This window comes from Vespa crabro, chromosome 11, assembly GCF_910589235.1.
Source record: "Vespa crabro chromosome 11, iyVesCrab1.2, whole genome shotgun sequence".
NCBI lineage: Eukaryota > Metazoa > Arthropoda > Insecta > Hymenoptera > Vespidae > Vespa > Vespa crabro.
Window position 1 is genome coordinate 3,127,026 of NC_060965.1, and position 15,391 is coordinate 3,142,416.

General features: G+C 30.4%; 1 protein-coding gene and 3 long non-coding RNA genes across 4 annotated transcripts in view; 3 read left to right on the forward strand and 1 right to left on the reverse strand.

Annotated features, from left to right (window-relative positions):
- The window catches only part of LOC124428169 (thyroid receptor-interacting protein 6), a 227,225-nt gene that overhangs the window by 135,426 nt on the left and 76,408 nt on the right, over window positions 1-15,391 (reverse strand). Inside the window, exon 3 of the mRNA XM_046971925.1 lies at window positions 2,470-2,477. The gene's annotated coding sequence lies outside the window, so the exon portion shown is untranslated. The remainder of the gene's footprint in view (window positions 1-2,469; window positions 2,478-15,391) is intronic.
- Window positions 7,563-9,099, forward strand: LOC124428170. The gene is made up of 5 exons (XR_006943090.1): window positions 7,563-7,577; window positions 7,705-7,803; window positions 8,060-8,386; window positions 8,532-8,683; window positions 9,085-9,099. It is a non-coding gene; the product is annotated as an uncharacterized LOC124428170 (long non-coding RNA).
- LOC124428171 lies at window positions 9,643-10,919 on the forward strand. Its single transcript, XR_006943091.1, has 2 exons — window positions 9,643-10,758; window positions 10,882-10,919. It is a non-coding gene; the product is annotated as an uncharacterized LOC124428171 (long non-coding RNA).
- Window positions 14,928-15,265, forward strand: LOC124428173. The gene is made up of 2 exons (XR_006943100.1): window positions 14,928-15,019; window positions 15,178-15,265. It is a non-coding gene; the product is annotated as an uncharacterized LOC124428173 (long non-coding RNA).

Sequence of the window (15,391 nt, forward strand, 5' to 3'; positions counted from 1 at the left end):
ATCTTTATAGCGTGAATAAGTCTGTGCATCAAGATTTATATCGACCTATGGAAGGTGAAATCATAGTAAGGAAGAATCTATGTGGGGAACGTGAAAACGTTAAAGCCGAAGTTTGGAAACATTATTGCTTTATTTTTCTACAGATAATTTATATAAACGATTCTCAAACTAAGGGAATAGTTTAAAATCAAAAAGAGAAGATTTAAAGAAATGTGAATAAAAAGGATTAAGATGAAGAAATAAGAAGATAGAGAAATAAATGGAACAAAAGCTTTAAAACCTGACGGATAAACTACGTAAACATATGACACACCGCTTTTATCTCTCACTACTGTCCCTAAGCGATCGATGACCCCGAAATCGGACGGCGCGTAGTTGTTGAAGAAGAAGAAGAAGAAGAAGAAGAAAAGGAGAAGAAGAAGGATGAGGAGGAAAAAAGTGTACAGGTAAGTGAGAGAGAAAGAGAAAGAGGAGGCACCTCGGCCCTATTAAAAAGCCCGTTTCCGCCTCCGTTTCTGAAAGCCTCTTACGGTACTCGAGGCAACTGCGAAAGCACTTGAAAGCTCCTGAAAAGCTCGACGACACTTCCCTGTTTGAGTGCCACGTCTCGCCAGGAGGTCGCTCTGCGACTTCGCACCCTGTCACCAAGATACGCGAGAGTCACCCTGTGTGTTGCAATATCGACTCTATCCTATGTATTAAACATCGAGTGCCCGCTACCCGCACTCTACTCCTATCCCTACCATCCATACCCACTCACATCCTCTCATCTTCTCTTTCTCTTCCTTTATTCTTTCTTTTCTTTTACTATACTCGATGTCAGTTTTAGATCGACCCTTAAAGTTCTTAACCAATGGATTTCAAGGAAACTTCAAGGAATCACTGGTGATCATTTGATAATCTGAAGGAATATCTAAAGAGAGAAAGTTAAGAGAAACAGTTAAAATTACACAATAACGTAACACGATAATACTTTGACATAAATTCAATCGATATATGCGTATCGATTTTTCTTTCCTAAGGTACGTTTATAAAAAAAAAAAAAAAAAAAAAAACAAAAAAAAACAAAAAAAATACAATGTAAACTGCACTCTAAAAAAAGAAACGGAAATGATCAAAGGATTCAGCAAGTCGTGTACTTACCATAGAGGTTCCTAAGAAGGCGTTAAAATTAGTGGAGAACGACACTCCTACTCGATAAATCTCGGCTAGACTATTCTTTTCCTTGCGAAAATTCACGAGGGAGTAAGTTAGTGTTCTATCGGAAAAATAGAGAAAGAGGAAGAAGAGGCGAAAGAGAGAGAAATAGAGAGAGAGAGAGAGAGAGAGAGGGGGGGTGGAAGGGAGGAAGGGAGGAAGACCATGAGTAGGTAGCGACGAAACGAAGTAGGAGGAAAAGAATGGAAAAAAGAGGAAGAAGGAGAGCTAGAAGGGAAAAGTAGTCGGGCGCCTGTAATCCGCGTGTTGAAGCGTACTCGGCCGGAGGTAACAGGAACATACATAATGCAGTGTTTCTACTGTAGACGACCAATCGTCGGCTTTCTTAAGAGAAAATGGACCAATAGCTTTGCACACCTAAAGCTTTATTCTCTTGAGCTTTATTAGAATATATTACAATATGGAGTTAAAAAAGTTAGAATGATATTGATTCATACCAACGTGGGACATTAATGAAGGCTGAGGGTGAATTGTTCATTCTGCAACAGTATTTGTAAAATAGAAATTTCAAATTCATTGAACATTCCAGAGACATAATTTTATTAAGCAGCTTCAAAGAAATATTCCCAATTGTAATAATGAGTGTTGGCATGTTAAACTAGAGCAACACGTAGGTCACCGTATAAGCGATTTTGGCCAACGACTCGGCCACTTTCCCTTCTACCTTCATTCCCCGTACACTTCCTCTTACTCTCACACACTTGCCGAGCTAAATGAAACAATTCCTGAAATTCTTCCTAACTTCCCTACCGGTGGAGGCTGAGTGTCGGTTAATTTCTGGACACGACGAAGGTGGTAGTGTCGAAAGGGTTGGAAAGTAGTAGTAGAATGGTGGAGCAGCCTCGCTTAATCTGGCGCAGTTTAGACAATTTAGCGCGGTTTCCCGGTTAGCGTCAAACATAACCTCGCCACTTGGCCGGGTGTAAAGAATGGCGCTTGTAATGTCGGTCCACGATGCGGAGTTACCCAGAAACTGTATGAGGAAGAAGTGAAAACGCTAGAGAATTGGAGAAAGAGAAAGAGAGAGGTAGAAAGGAAAGAGAGAAAGACGGAAGGTATGTGCTTACGAGTTACCGAAGCAAGAGGGTAAGAGGGGTAGCTCGACACCTAGGATAACCCAGCTCTTTAATTTAAAGCCACCGGACAGTAATTAAAATAACCATCCCCGGCATATACTCTGTAAAGGGGTGCCCAACTGGTTCAAGACGTTTGCACACGATTTCTAGCAGGTGACTCATTTTTTCTACGTACCCATGAATCTGAAACAGAAATTGAAAATTTATATGAAATATTTTTTTACCGCAACATCTAAAATTATAATAATTAAAAGTTAAAGAGATAAAATTCAATGAGATTTCCTTTGGCAAATTTCGAAATTCTAATATGCCCTTATGTAATCAATGAGCGCCTTCATTTTATCAGTATAAAATGAAGAATATATGGTTTTTCTTTTTTTTTTTTTTAAATTCTAATGCTTCCTTTATTACTAACTTAAATCGTATAATATAAACGTTGAACATCCTAAATTATTCAAAATCAAAAATTTATTTTTACAATTATGATACTGCGATATATCACAGACAATATTGTTTTTCTTAAAAAACTTGAAATTATGTCATCATTGATATTAATTAGGATCGAATTGTCATAGTTAGACGATCATTGAACACTTACGCCTTATCCATAAAAATTGGAAAATGTAATTTATCCAAATTGTATTCGTTTTATACCGAATTTGGATCTTTATTGTACTGAAAGACTTCGCGAGTTGAGTTTAGTTGAATTGAACACGTTCAATATTGATTTCCTTGCTGGCGACTAGTTCGATCGAATTTTGCACTTGATCGTATTAACAAAAGCAAAGAAGTTTGGTTATCGAAAGGTAGAGATCAAAATTCCGAGGAAAAACCAGGCGGAATGGGGTTAGCAATAACGCAGGCACTTAGCGTTTCGATAGCGTGCACGGTTTCCGATAGAGCAGGTGTTACGATAAATTTAAACGATATTTTATTCAGGCGGGTCCGATCGCTAGTTTTCAATTTGCCGGCTCGTATATATTTCGCGAAGGTCGCTTGTGGAATGGAAGATGGAGGGGTTAGCAGCACCACCGGCTTGACCACTGGAGATGCAATTTCTCGGGGTGGTCCGTCTGGACCCTTCGCATTCGCTCGAGACTTCGCTCCCTCCGCAACTTGATGAAAAAATAATAATCCCCATGGAACGGTCAGTTATAGGGAATGAAATCATCCGAGCACATCGTGTCGACCTTCGAGTCCACGCATCAAAAGTGAACTTCGTTTTATTTACCGTTCTTGCCATCTCGTGAATAGTTTTTCCTGGTGGTTAGGTTTCTGTAGTATCGAATAAATATAGAAATGTTATCAAGTATCAAAAGTAAATGAATTCAATTATGTAATTAAGTACAATTCATATAGATATATAATATATATTATTTTTGCATATCCTAATTTTTTAAGAAAAGATTCATGACCATTTAACGCACCTTTTTAAAGGGCCAACGAAAGAAGAACGATGTAGTAAACGGTAAAAATCTGATAAAACCATTAACCATTGGAAAACCCGGTTCTCGTCATGAAGAATATCAAACAAAGCTCGTATTCCAAGCACGTAATTCACGTTGAAGAGTCAACCGTGCAATTAGATCGCATAGTTTAGGTATTTAAAGACTCGGTAATCAGTTAAAAAAGAGTGTGGGGTGGTGGTATAAAAGTGGATGGAGGTTTAGCTTAAACGAAAGAAGATAGCGTAGGTCAGATAGAAGTTGTAGATGTTTGGCTTCTACTGAAATTAAAAATATCGATTCCCATTCGCACGCCGGGCTTCATAGAAGCTCAATTCATTTCTCTCCTGGAAGACAATACCTATTCTTCCCGCGGACAGTAAGAGGTACAAATTGCAGTTGCATCCCCCGTTCACCCTCAGTACCCTCGACCCTCGCTCTGTGCAGGAATCCCAAATACAAAGGCTCTTTTTCATTTGGTTTTTCCTCCTCTTCGCCAACGATCCTTCTACCTCCTTCTCCCCGTTCTCAACCCTTCCGCATAGTACTCCTTCTATTCCCCCTGTTTGTGCTTTCGTTCGTTACCGCCTAGCACTCCCGAGTAGGTGACTCTCGCTGGCTGACCAATTCGAACACATGGAAACTTAATGCGATACATAATTGACTAATCCGATGGATTACACACGAAACAGAGGAGTTGTCTTGAACAAGAAGGGAGTTCCCGGGAAACTTTCGTCCTAATCGATCGAAATGACACCCTGGGCCAATCGCGCGGAACCAGGAGAATCGCCGGCTTGCTTTAGTCGACTCGGCCCGGCCGAATGAGATCGAGTAATTGAATCCAATGCCGAGCTGTCCGGTAAATCGATCATTATTTTCTTTATGGTATTCTAAAATAAATGTATATTTATTTATACTGTTCGTGTATTTTCTTTTGTTTTCTCTTTTATTCTGCTTTAACATTAATTGATTTTAATTAATAGAAATTTTAAAATAGTAAATGAAGGATTTTATTCGATATCTCTTTGTTTCGTATACAAAAATTATTTCATCGCTTTCTATTATTTCATAATTTTCTTGATTTATCATTAAATAGATGAACTTTACGTTCAAAAATTTCTTCTTCGAAATAATTTTCTATGAGAAACGATGCAGGCTGCAGCGTCACCTGCACGAAGGGTTTGCAGTTTCGAAGGGCGGTTTCAACGATGCGGAGCGACTGCTACTACCCCCGTTCGACTACGAGCCTTGATTAGGCTTCCGGTTAATTAATAACCTCTCTTGCACACATAGCCACCGGGCCACGTATGAATATGCATGCGGCCTGTTGTGCGTTTCGTCGTGTGTGTGTGCCAAGTGTATTCATGTAGGGTGAACGAGCGAGTGAGTGAGTGGGAAGGAGGGTGAAAGGATGAGAGAAATAGAGAGAGGAAGAGAATGACTGTGGGGTCGTCGAGAGAGAAGAGGACGGAAGGACGATTGAGGTAGATAGATAGATGGGAATAAAGAGAGAAGGAGAGAGAGAGAGAGAGAGACAGAGAGAGTGAGAGAGAGAGAGAGACAGAGAGAGAGAGAGAGAGAGAGAGAGAGAGAGAGAGAGAGAGAAAGGAACAAGTGGGGAAGGGAAGTAGAAGAGAGGATGGGTGGTTGAGGCTACTTATTTGCATTCGGAAAACAAAGGGTGTGGGCTGTGCGTATGCTTGTTTCTCGTTCTGCGTAACGAAGGACGAAGGAAGACCAATCAAAAGCTTCTTTTCCGTGTTATTCATCCCTTCAAAACGTGATGTCCTTAGATCGAGGAACGATGATAATTATAAGAATTGTATAAAATAATAAAAGATCATTCGAATAGTTGATTTCAGATAGATATCATTGCTACGATAAAGCAATGTGTATACGGTTATTTAACAATGATTTGATCTGATTGTAGCTTAATTAAATGTACTTCCAAATCCTGCGATGTTTCATTGGATCAAATGGCGGCTAATTGGTCATCTCCAAATGTGCAGATTAGTCCTTCATTATACTATCATCGATGCTCATGTTTCGTGTTCATGATTATCTGAATAACTGCGAATTCCGTGAAACCGATTACTTGATAATAATTTTCACTCAAATTTTCAAAACAATTTTATGTAGTCGAGTGAAAAAAGTTTATAATTTTTATATGCTATTATGTTGTCACAGATATAAATAAAATGCGGAAGCAATAAACTATTGAAAAAGTATAACCTCGGTGTGTTCTACTTTTAACTTACGTAATATCTATATACCTAATTTTATTACGAAATTATCACATGTTTCGTAAGCTATATTTATCTGTAATAACAAAAGTAATATCTCACGTTTTTCGTTAAGATATTAGTAATGTAAGAGTCGTGATGTATTTGATCATAAAATAGATACTGACGAGTATATAAGGCTCTGCAAATGCAAGGAATAGCAAGAAAATATTTTGCTTAACGTCAAATATACAAAAACGTTAATACAAAAAAAAATCATCATGAAGAACACGATCTTAATTTTATTCACCGCTTTCATCGCACTTTTGGGATTCTTCGGAATGAGTGCCGAAGCTTTAGCTGACCCAATAGCTGACCCATTAGCTGGTCCAAATGCTGAAGCTGATCCAGAAGCACTGAACGTAAGTATTGATTAACAATTACATTAACTCGACTATCTCTTTGTTACACGTCGGTATGTTTACTTACAAGAACATTTTGTAATTGATATGTTTGATAAAATGTTTTTTATTTATTTCAGCTGAAGGCTCTTCTAGCAGTGGCTAAGAAAATATTAGGTTAACATGTCGTTTATTCCGAAAATAAATTATATGTTCTTGATGAAATGTAAAAGTTATATTGAGTTATGATATTATAAATTGTTGTGCACATTAAATCTAGTGAATTCATTTTAATTTTACCTATTCCTTCCTTACCACAATATATAAATTAGTATAATTCTATTGCATATTATAAAATCGTATGTCTGCTATTTTCGAATGAGCTTATTCCAATTTCACATAAGTATGTATATGTTATATCATATTACATCTATTTCTATAATACATACTTAAAATATAGGAAGGCATCTTAACGAAATTTTCGAAATAGATTATTTAAAATAATTATATCCTTTGTGCTTAACAAATTCAATGTACTATATGGAAAAACAAGGTATATCTACTATAATAATTTATGATATAAATTACTGTGAATATTAAATCAAATACAGACTTTTTATTTCCTTCCTACTCGCTGTTTTCTAATTAAATAAACAAAATGATACAATTCAATATTTAAATTATGCGATTATCAATAGAGAATCTATTTTCTAATATTTCACAAATCCAGTTAACTTCTATTACATTTACTTTTTTAACATAATTTTATTATGAAGGTAAGAATCTTAAAAATTCTTTCAAACATGTTATTAAGAATAAATATACACTTTATATTAAAAGTTTTGCTTCATCTAAGAGTTTTATATGCATTGTTATGGCTTTTTATTAGATATTCTAAGAACTATAATTAAATGACTAATCATTAAGTAATTTGAATAAAAAAGCAAAACCATATAAATTTTTATAAGATAGATATTATAATGACATATTTATTCACAATGTTGATATTTACGTGTATATAAGGCTACGAGAATGTAGATATGCTGCAAGAAACTATTTCGCTTGGAGTTAAATACAAAGCAAAATTACATTATGAGAATGAAATTCTTGATTCTACTTTTAACTGTGGTTGGAACTTTGACATTCTTTAAAGTAAATTGCACACCAATCGCTGTTTGCTTGCCATACTGGTGACATTGGATAGTTCACATTTCTGTATGTATTTGACAATTAAATAATTATTTCAAGAATGTGATATAATTTATATATATATATATATATATATATATATATATATATATATTGATATGAAATTTAAAATAAATATTATTACAATTTTCAGCAACAATAATATCTTTTAAATAAAATCTTTTGATAAAACAACTTTTATTTTAACCTACGATATATAGAAGAGACATATTCAGATTGAAGTTTACAAATGGTAGAGTATTCCTTTTCAAAAGGGCAAGAAAATAAATTTAATATACTATATGCACATTAACTTTGGTAATTGAAGACCCTTGAATAGCTTAATGGAAAGCGAAAGATCGAGATTTAAGTCCTGGTCGAAACTAATACCTGACTGTCGAATTTTTTTTACAAATCCTACATACGTACACACTATATTATTATAAATAAATATTATTCTATATTTAAATTTTAATTTACTTAACATGACATAATAAGTTATTTTTTAGGTATTTAGATTATATTTTTATTAAAGTACGCGTAAAAAAAAATTATTTTGAATTTCCAATAAAAAACGAATAGCGCATGACATTTGATAAGATATATGTTATTATCGTGCCGTTTGAATTCACGAAATAGATATTTGCGCGTATATAAGACCGTGGAAATGTAGTAGCCACAAGAAATTATTTTATTTGATACCAAATATACAGAAAAACTTCATCATGCGAAATATATTCGTGATTCTACTTCTTGCTGTAGTCGGAATTTTGACGTACTACGAAGTAGATGGCTTTTATAAAGGGCCGGTACCTTTTTTTTGTAAGGGATCCAAGGTTGTTAAATATTTTATTTAATTATTTATATACATTTTATTTACTTTGTTGTATGTATCATAAGCATTACAGTAAATTGTATTATAATTATTTTTTGTAAGGTCAAGTTTTCAGTAAAAGATATGATTCATATTTTTTATTTTAGAAATTTCCGAAACCATTACTTTGTCGTTTTTAACTTATCATGGATTTCGAAAATAAATAAAATGACTGTTATGAACTACGTAAAGAATATATTATTTAAATCTTATTAATTGTTTCAAAAAGAAATGAAATTTTTTTTTTGTAAAATATAAGGTAAACATTATGAAAATATAAAAACCTATGAGCACTTAATATTGTAAATTCATTTCTTTCTTCCATATTCATCGTTTACTATATTAATTCACGAAATGATACAATTATATTAAATATTTCACGTATACGCTTGTTACTTTTGAGATCAGAATTCTTAAATTCGACTCGTGTAATAATCTTGCAATATAATTTTAACCGGAACGTATTTTTTTAATGTAAATGAATTTCTTTTAATATTTCATTACGATTTAGATTTAAGTATTTTAAAGTTTGCTCTTTATATTATATAATATCTTTATTGCATTAACCAATTGACCAATGAAACTCTACTTTTTGATTATTATATTTAGTAATTTCCAATTATTCAATTTTATTTTAACTAATTGATTGGATGATTTCAGATAATTGAATAATTTCTCTGCTTCAGCATTACGTGCTTTCTGAGACTACGTTCTTAGAATGCATTTCGTTCATATTATGCATTTTAAATAAAAAAAGCCACGTAATATGGTTTTCGATAAGATATTAGTAATGTTACTTTCGTGACATGTAAAGTTACGATGTAGATATTTGCGTGTATATAAGACCATGCAAAAGCAACTGATACAGAAAACTAATTTAATTGATGTGAAATACGTAACAAATTTCATCATGAAAAGTACGTGCTTGATTTTACTTTTTGCTATAGTAGCAATTTTGACATTCTTCGAAGTTAATGGTGAACCATTAGCTGAGCCATTTGCTATGCCAATAACTAATCCAAAGGCTACCCCATTGGCTAAGCTCCCGGTAAGAAATTTTTTTTTGTTCATGTATACATACGATTTACTTTTTTCTTATGCGATTATATATGATGCAAAAAATTGTATTATAATTATTTTTAGTTACGTTAGGCTTTAATGAAAAATTTGTTGTTTTTTTTTTTTCTTTTAGCCTGGATTCACACCATTTAGAATTATTTAAATAACACTTTGTATCCTAAAATATTATACAATAAAATTATAAAATTTTATGAGAATTTAATCTTGTAAATTTATTTCTTTCCTCTTTATTTACTGTTACTTGACTTAATTCATGATATAATGTAATTCCATTAATTATTGAACTCATACAAATGTATTTGTTGAATCAACCTATTTAAAATTTCACCTGTTCAATAATTTTACCTATGCAGTTATTCTTTCAAAACTATTTTTTTATTTGAAATGCATTTTAGCAAATCGAAAATATTTTTTGTCGAGTATTGATTCGTCACAATTTGGATTAAAATTTTTTCAAGTATGCCTTTCATGTTATGCAATATTTTAAGACTGTTATTATCTGTTGAACAATAAAATTCCATTTATTAATTACATGGCAATATTTGGTAACGTATTGTTGAATTTTTTAATAATCAATTGCATTTGTATTGCGTGTGTGATTGCGACAATTAAAATACATATCTATTCATACTATCTGTATGACATTGGTATACTGATTTATGAATTCATCAAAATTATAATACATGTTATTATTTTTTCTGTTAAAAAATGTGTATCTCCGTAGTACACATAAACATACTTAATGTACTATTAGACAAGAATATTTTTACGTATTTATATTTTGAATTGTTACTTAACTAATAAGCTAATAAATTAATTTTTCGTCTTTTGGATTATATGTTTTTTTCAACTATGATTGTAGGTTTATACATAAAAATATATCTTTCACGAAAGAAACTGTTTATGTTTGTACGTAAGATTATACTTTTTACGAAAGAAACTTTATTCATTCTCAATAAAAAAGCAATACTGCATAAATTTTGATAAGATAGATATTAGTCATGTTATTATCGTGACACGTTTACTCATCAAGTTGATATATGCGTGTATATAAGACAGTGAAAATGTAGATGCTGCAAGAAACTATCTCGCTTGGAGTCGAATACAAAATAAAATTACATTATGAGAATGAAGTTCTTGATTCTACTTTTAACTGTGATCATAACTTTGACATTCTCCAAAGTAAACTGCGTACCAATTGCTGAGCCATCGGCTGAACCATGGGATAATATTGATCTCTGTGCGCAGTTAAAGGTTATTAAATTAATTTTTGTTTAGTTTTACTCATTCCATCTATTTCTTCTATTCCTTAGTATGTGAAGCAAATCAGTAATATCAGATATTTGAAAAAGTTTTGATAAATATTTTTTGTTTCAGAAACCAGGACAAAGTCCACCAATAATTTGTCCTTAACACTAATCATTATTTTTAGAAATAAGTAAAATGTCTGTTATAAAATATATATATATATGTGTGTGTGTGTGTAATATATGTATATTATTTATAAAGACATATTATTACATTTTCCAAAAATAAATACAATTATATGAAATATATTGCACATATTATATTATATGTATAATGAAAATATAAAATTCTATGATTATTAAAACATGTCAAAATTTTTTTGTCATTTTCATCTATCAATTTGTCCTTATTCAAAATCCTCTATGTATATAAATAAAATTCTTGAAAATATTCCTTATCGATCTATTGTGTTAATTCGTAACAATTAAAGTTTTGTAGTATCGTAAAATGTTTGCTTTTTATGTTACATTTAGATTTTAAGTAACCAACCACAGATAGTAATATTAAGAGCACTAACATCGAACTCTACTTCTAAATCAATTGATATTTCTATTGACATTATTATTATTAATGATAACATATTGTTCAATTTTTTAATAATCGATTGTAATTGAATTACGTGTATAGCTACGACAATTCTATATGAATAGAGTAGTATAGTAACTTATCAATTAACCAAAGTTATAATCCATGCTATTACTGTATATTAAATAATTAATAGCTAAAATACGTATACATATGAAAGCGAGTACATAGATTTAATATAAGTTGACAGTTGTGGTGAGTTTGACCGAAGAAATCTTGGATAGTTTAATAGAAAACGAAAGAACTGGATTCGAGTCCTGGTCGAAACTACCACCTAACTTTTTTACGAATCTTACATACATACACAATATATTACTAGAAACAAATACAATTCTGTATTTATATTTTAAATTTTATTTAACTTGAGATGATAAGTTATTTTTTTGGCATTTAAGTTATGTATTTATTAAAGTACGTATAAGGAAAATATTTTGAATTTCCAATAAAAAACGAATAGTGCGTGACATTTGATAAGATATCGGTAATGTTATTATCGTATCGTTTGAATTCACAATATATATATATATATATATATATATATATATATATATATATATATATATTATATATATATAGAAGATTATGGAAATGTAGCAGCTAGAAAAAATTAATATTTTATTTGATATTAAATATACAGAAAAATTTTCTTCATGCGAAATATGTTTGTGATTTTACTTTTTACCGTAGTCGGAATTTTGATATACTGCAAAGTAGAGATGGCTTTCGCCATTGACCAATACATCCTATTTGTAAGAAATATATAATATTTCATTTAATAAAATATTTTATTAAATTTTATTAAATTTTATTAAATTTAATATTAAATTTAATATTTTATTTAATTATTGTTATACATTCCATTTACTTTGTTGTATGTATCAATAACCATTACAGTAAATTGTATTATAATTATTTTTTGTAAAGTCAAGTTTTCAGTAAAAGATATGATTCATATTTTTTATTTCAGAAATTTCCGAAACCATTACTTTGTCGTTTTTAACTTATCATGGATTTCGAAAATAAATAAAATGACTGTTATAAACTACGTAAAGAATATATTATTTAAGCCTTATGAATTGTTCCAAAAATAAATGAAATTTTCTTTGTAAAATATAAAGCAAACATTATGAAAAGAATAAGAACCTATGAGTATATAATGTTGTAAATTTATTTCTTTCCTTCATATTCATCGTTTACCGACTTAATTCACGAAGTGATATAATTGCATTAAATATTTCACGTATATGCTCGTTACTTTTGAGATAAGAATTCTTAAATTTTACTTATTAAATAATTTTGCAATATAATTTTATACGAAATACATTTTTTCAATGTAAATAAATTTCTTTTAATATCTCATTACAACTTAGATTTAAGTATTTTAAAGTTTACTCTTTATATTATATAATATCTTTATTGCATTAACCAATTGACCAATGAAACTATACTTTCTGATTATTATATTTAGTAATTTCCAATTGTTCAATTTTATTTTAACTAATTTCGTGTCTTATTACATAAATCAAAACTTGTCTGAATGAATAAAATAATATATTGATTTATAAATTAAACAAAGTTATAATGCAATCTATTAAAAGAATGATATATCAGAAAACGCATATACAAATTTTATTATTAGATAAAAAACATAATAATCTATTTATGTTTTGAATAGTTGCATAACTTCAGATAACTGTATAATTTCTGGCCTTCAGCGTTACATGGTTTCGTTCTTAGGACGAGATATTATGCATTTAAAATTAAAAAAGCAACACGGTACGGTTTTCGATAAGATATTAGTAATGTTACTTCGTGTTCATGTAAAGTCACGAAGTAGATATTTCGGTGTATATAAGGTAGTTACTGAAATTACTAATTTAGTTGACGTGAAGTACTACAACAAAACTTCATCATGAAAAGCACGTTCTTGATTCTATTCTTTGCTATAGCAGCAATTTTGGCATTATTTGAAGTTAATGCTGAAGCATTAGCTGAACCATTAGCTAAGCCATTGGCTGAACCAGAGGCTAATCCATTGGCTGGTCGTCCTGTAAGATATTTTTTTTCAGTTGTATACATACGATTTATTTTCTTCTTATGCATTAATATATGATGCAAAAAATTGTATTATAATTATTTTTAATTACGTTAGGCTTTAATGAAAAATTTGTTGTTTTTTTTTCCTTTTAGCCTGGATTTTCACCATTTAGAGTTGTTTAAATAACCATTATATCCTAAAATATGAGAGAAATATAAAAAGTTCTATGTGAATATAATCTTGTAAATTTCTTTCTTTCCTCCTTATTTACCGTTACCTGACTTAATTCATGAAATATAATTCCATTAATCATTAAACTGATTATGGCTGTAGTTGTTGAATCAGCCTTCTGAAGTTTCACCTGTGCAATAATTTTTCCTATGCAGTATTCTTTCAATATGTTCTTATTTGAAATGCATTTTAGTAATGTCGATAAATTTTCAAGAATATTTTTTGTCGAACGTTGATCCATCATAATTTGGATTAAAATTTTTTAACGTTTGATTTTTATATTATATTATATTATTAAGTGCGTTATTATCAGTTGAACAATAAAATTCCGCTTACTAATTACATGGCAATATTTGGTAACGTATTGTTGAATTTTTTAATAATCAATTGCGTTTATATTGCGCGTGTGATTGCGACAATTAAAATACATATCTATTCATACTGTTTGTATGAAATTAGTGTACTAATTTATTAATTAAGTAAAGTTATAATGGGTGTTATTATTATCTATTAAAAAATAAATATATAATCGAAATGAGCGCTCGCTTGTGATACGTTTCTAAATATTAATATAATTCTTTATATATTTAAGTTTTAAGTTATCTAATTTCAGCTGATGTTCAAAATAAATAAAACGTCCTTATGAAATATAAGGCACATATTATGTGATAATAATATAAAATTATGTGATTATTAATTTTTGTGAAAACATTTTAATCCTTCTTTTTCATCGTTATTTCACAAAATTATGTAAAGTAATGAAGTTCTTCATTAGATCGTATCAGTACAATGAATCAGACAGTACATTGGACTGGTCATGTTTAATCAGCATTCTGAAATCTTATATAAATAATAAACTTTTATCATATCTTCTGATGAGATATTTATTTATGAAAAATCTTCAAAATGATCTGTTAAAAATAAATATATATCCTGATAATAGAAATTTAGATGTTTAATAGAACCGTACAATTATTTATAAATTCATATAAGTTTTAAGATAATCCATTATCGTCCAATAGCTAAAAAAAATTAAGTTTTGAAAATATCCCCGCTTTTCATGGTTTTAGGTTATCTATCTGTTCTAATATTTAATGGCAAATTTATAACATATTTCGTGACTTACATAACTAAAACTATGATAACTAATGGAAGCAATTTTGCACGTTTCTCGTTAAAGTACTAGTAATGCGAGTCACGAAGTAGATACTAACGTGTATATATGGTCGTGCAAATTTAAGGAATAGCAAGAAAGTATTTTGCTTGATGTCAAATACACAGAAACTTTTTATCATGGGAAGCACGATCTTGATTCTACTTGTTGCTGCGGTCGCAGCTTTGGGATTTTTCGAAGTAAATGCCGAACCTTTAGTTAATCCATTAGCTATTGCATTTGCCAATGCTTATCGACAAGCTGGTATAAAAGTAAACATTTATTAGCAAATAAGTATGATACAATATTTTTTTATAACTGGAAATTTGATAACCTTTATATTATATTTTGTATTAAGCCAATAGATATAAAGATGACAAAATAGTATGGATAATTTATCATTTTCTGAAAAGGAATGAAACATGACTAATTAAGAGACAAGAGAAGATATATAAGACAGAATAATGGAATAAATTAAATATTGATTATGGATTATAAAGCAGTTCACGTGATGATATATACTATCGAGCACGTTAAATCTGGTAAATACGTTTTTATATTTTCCGCTTATT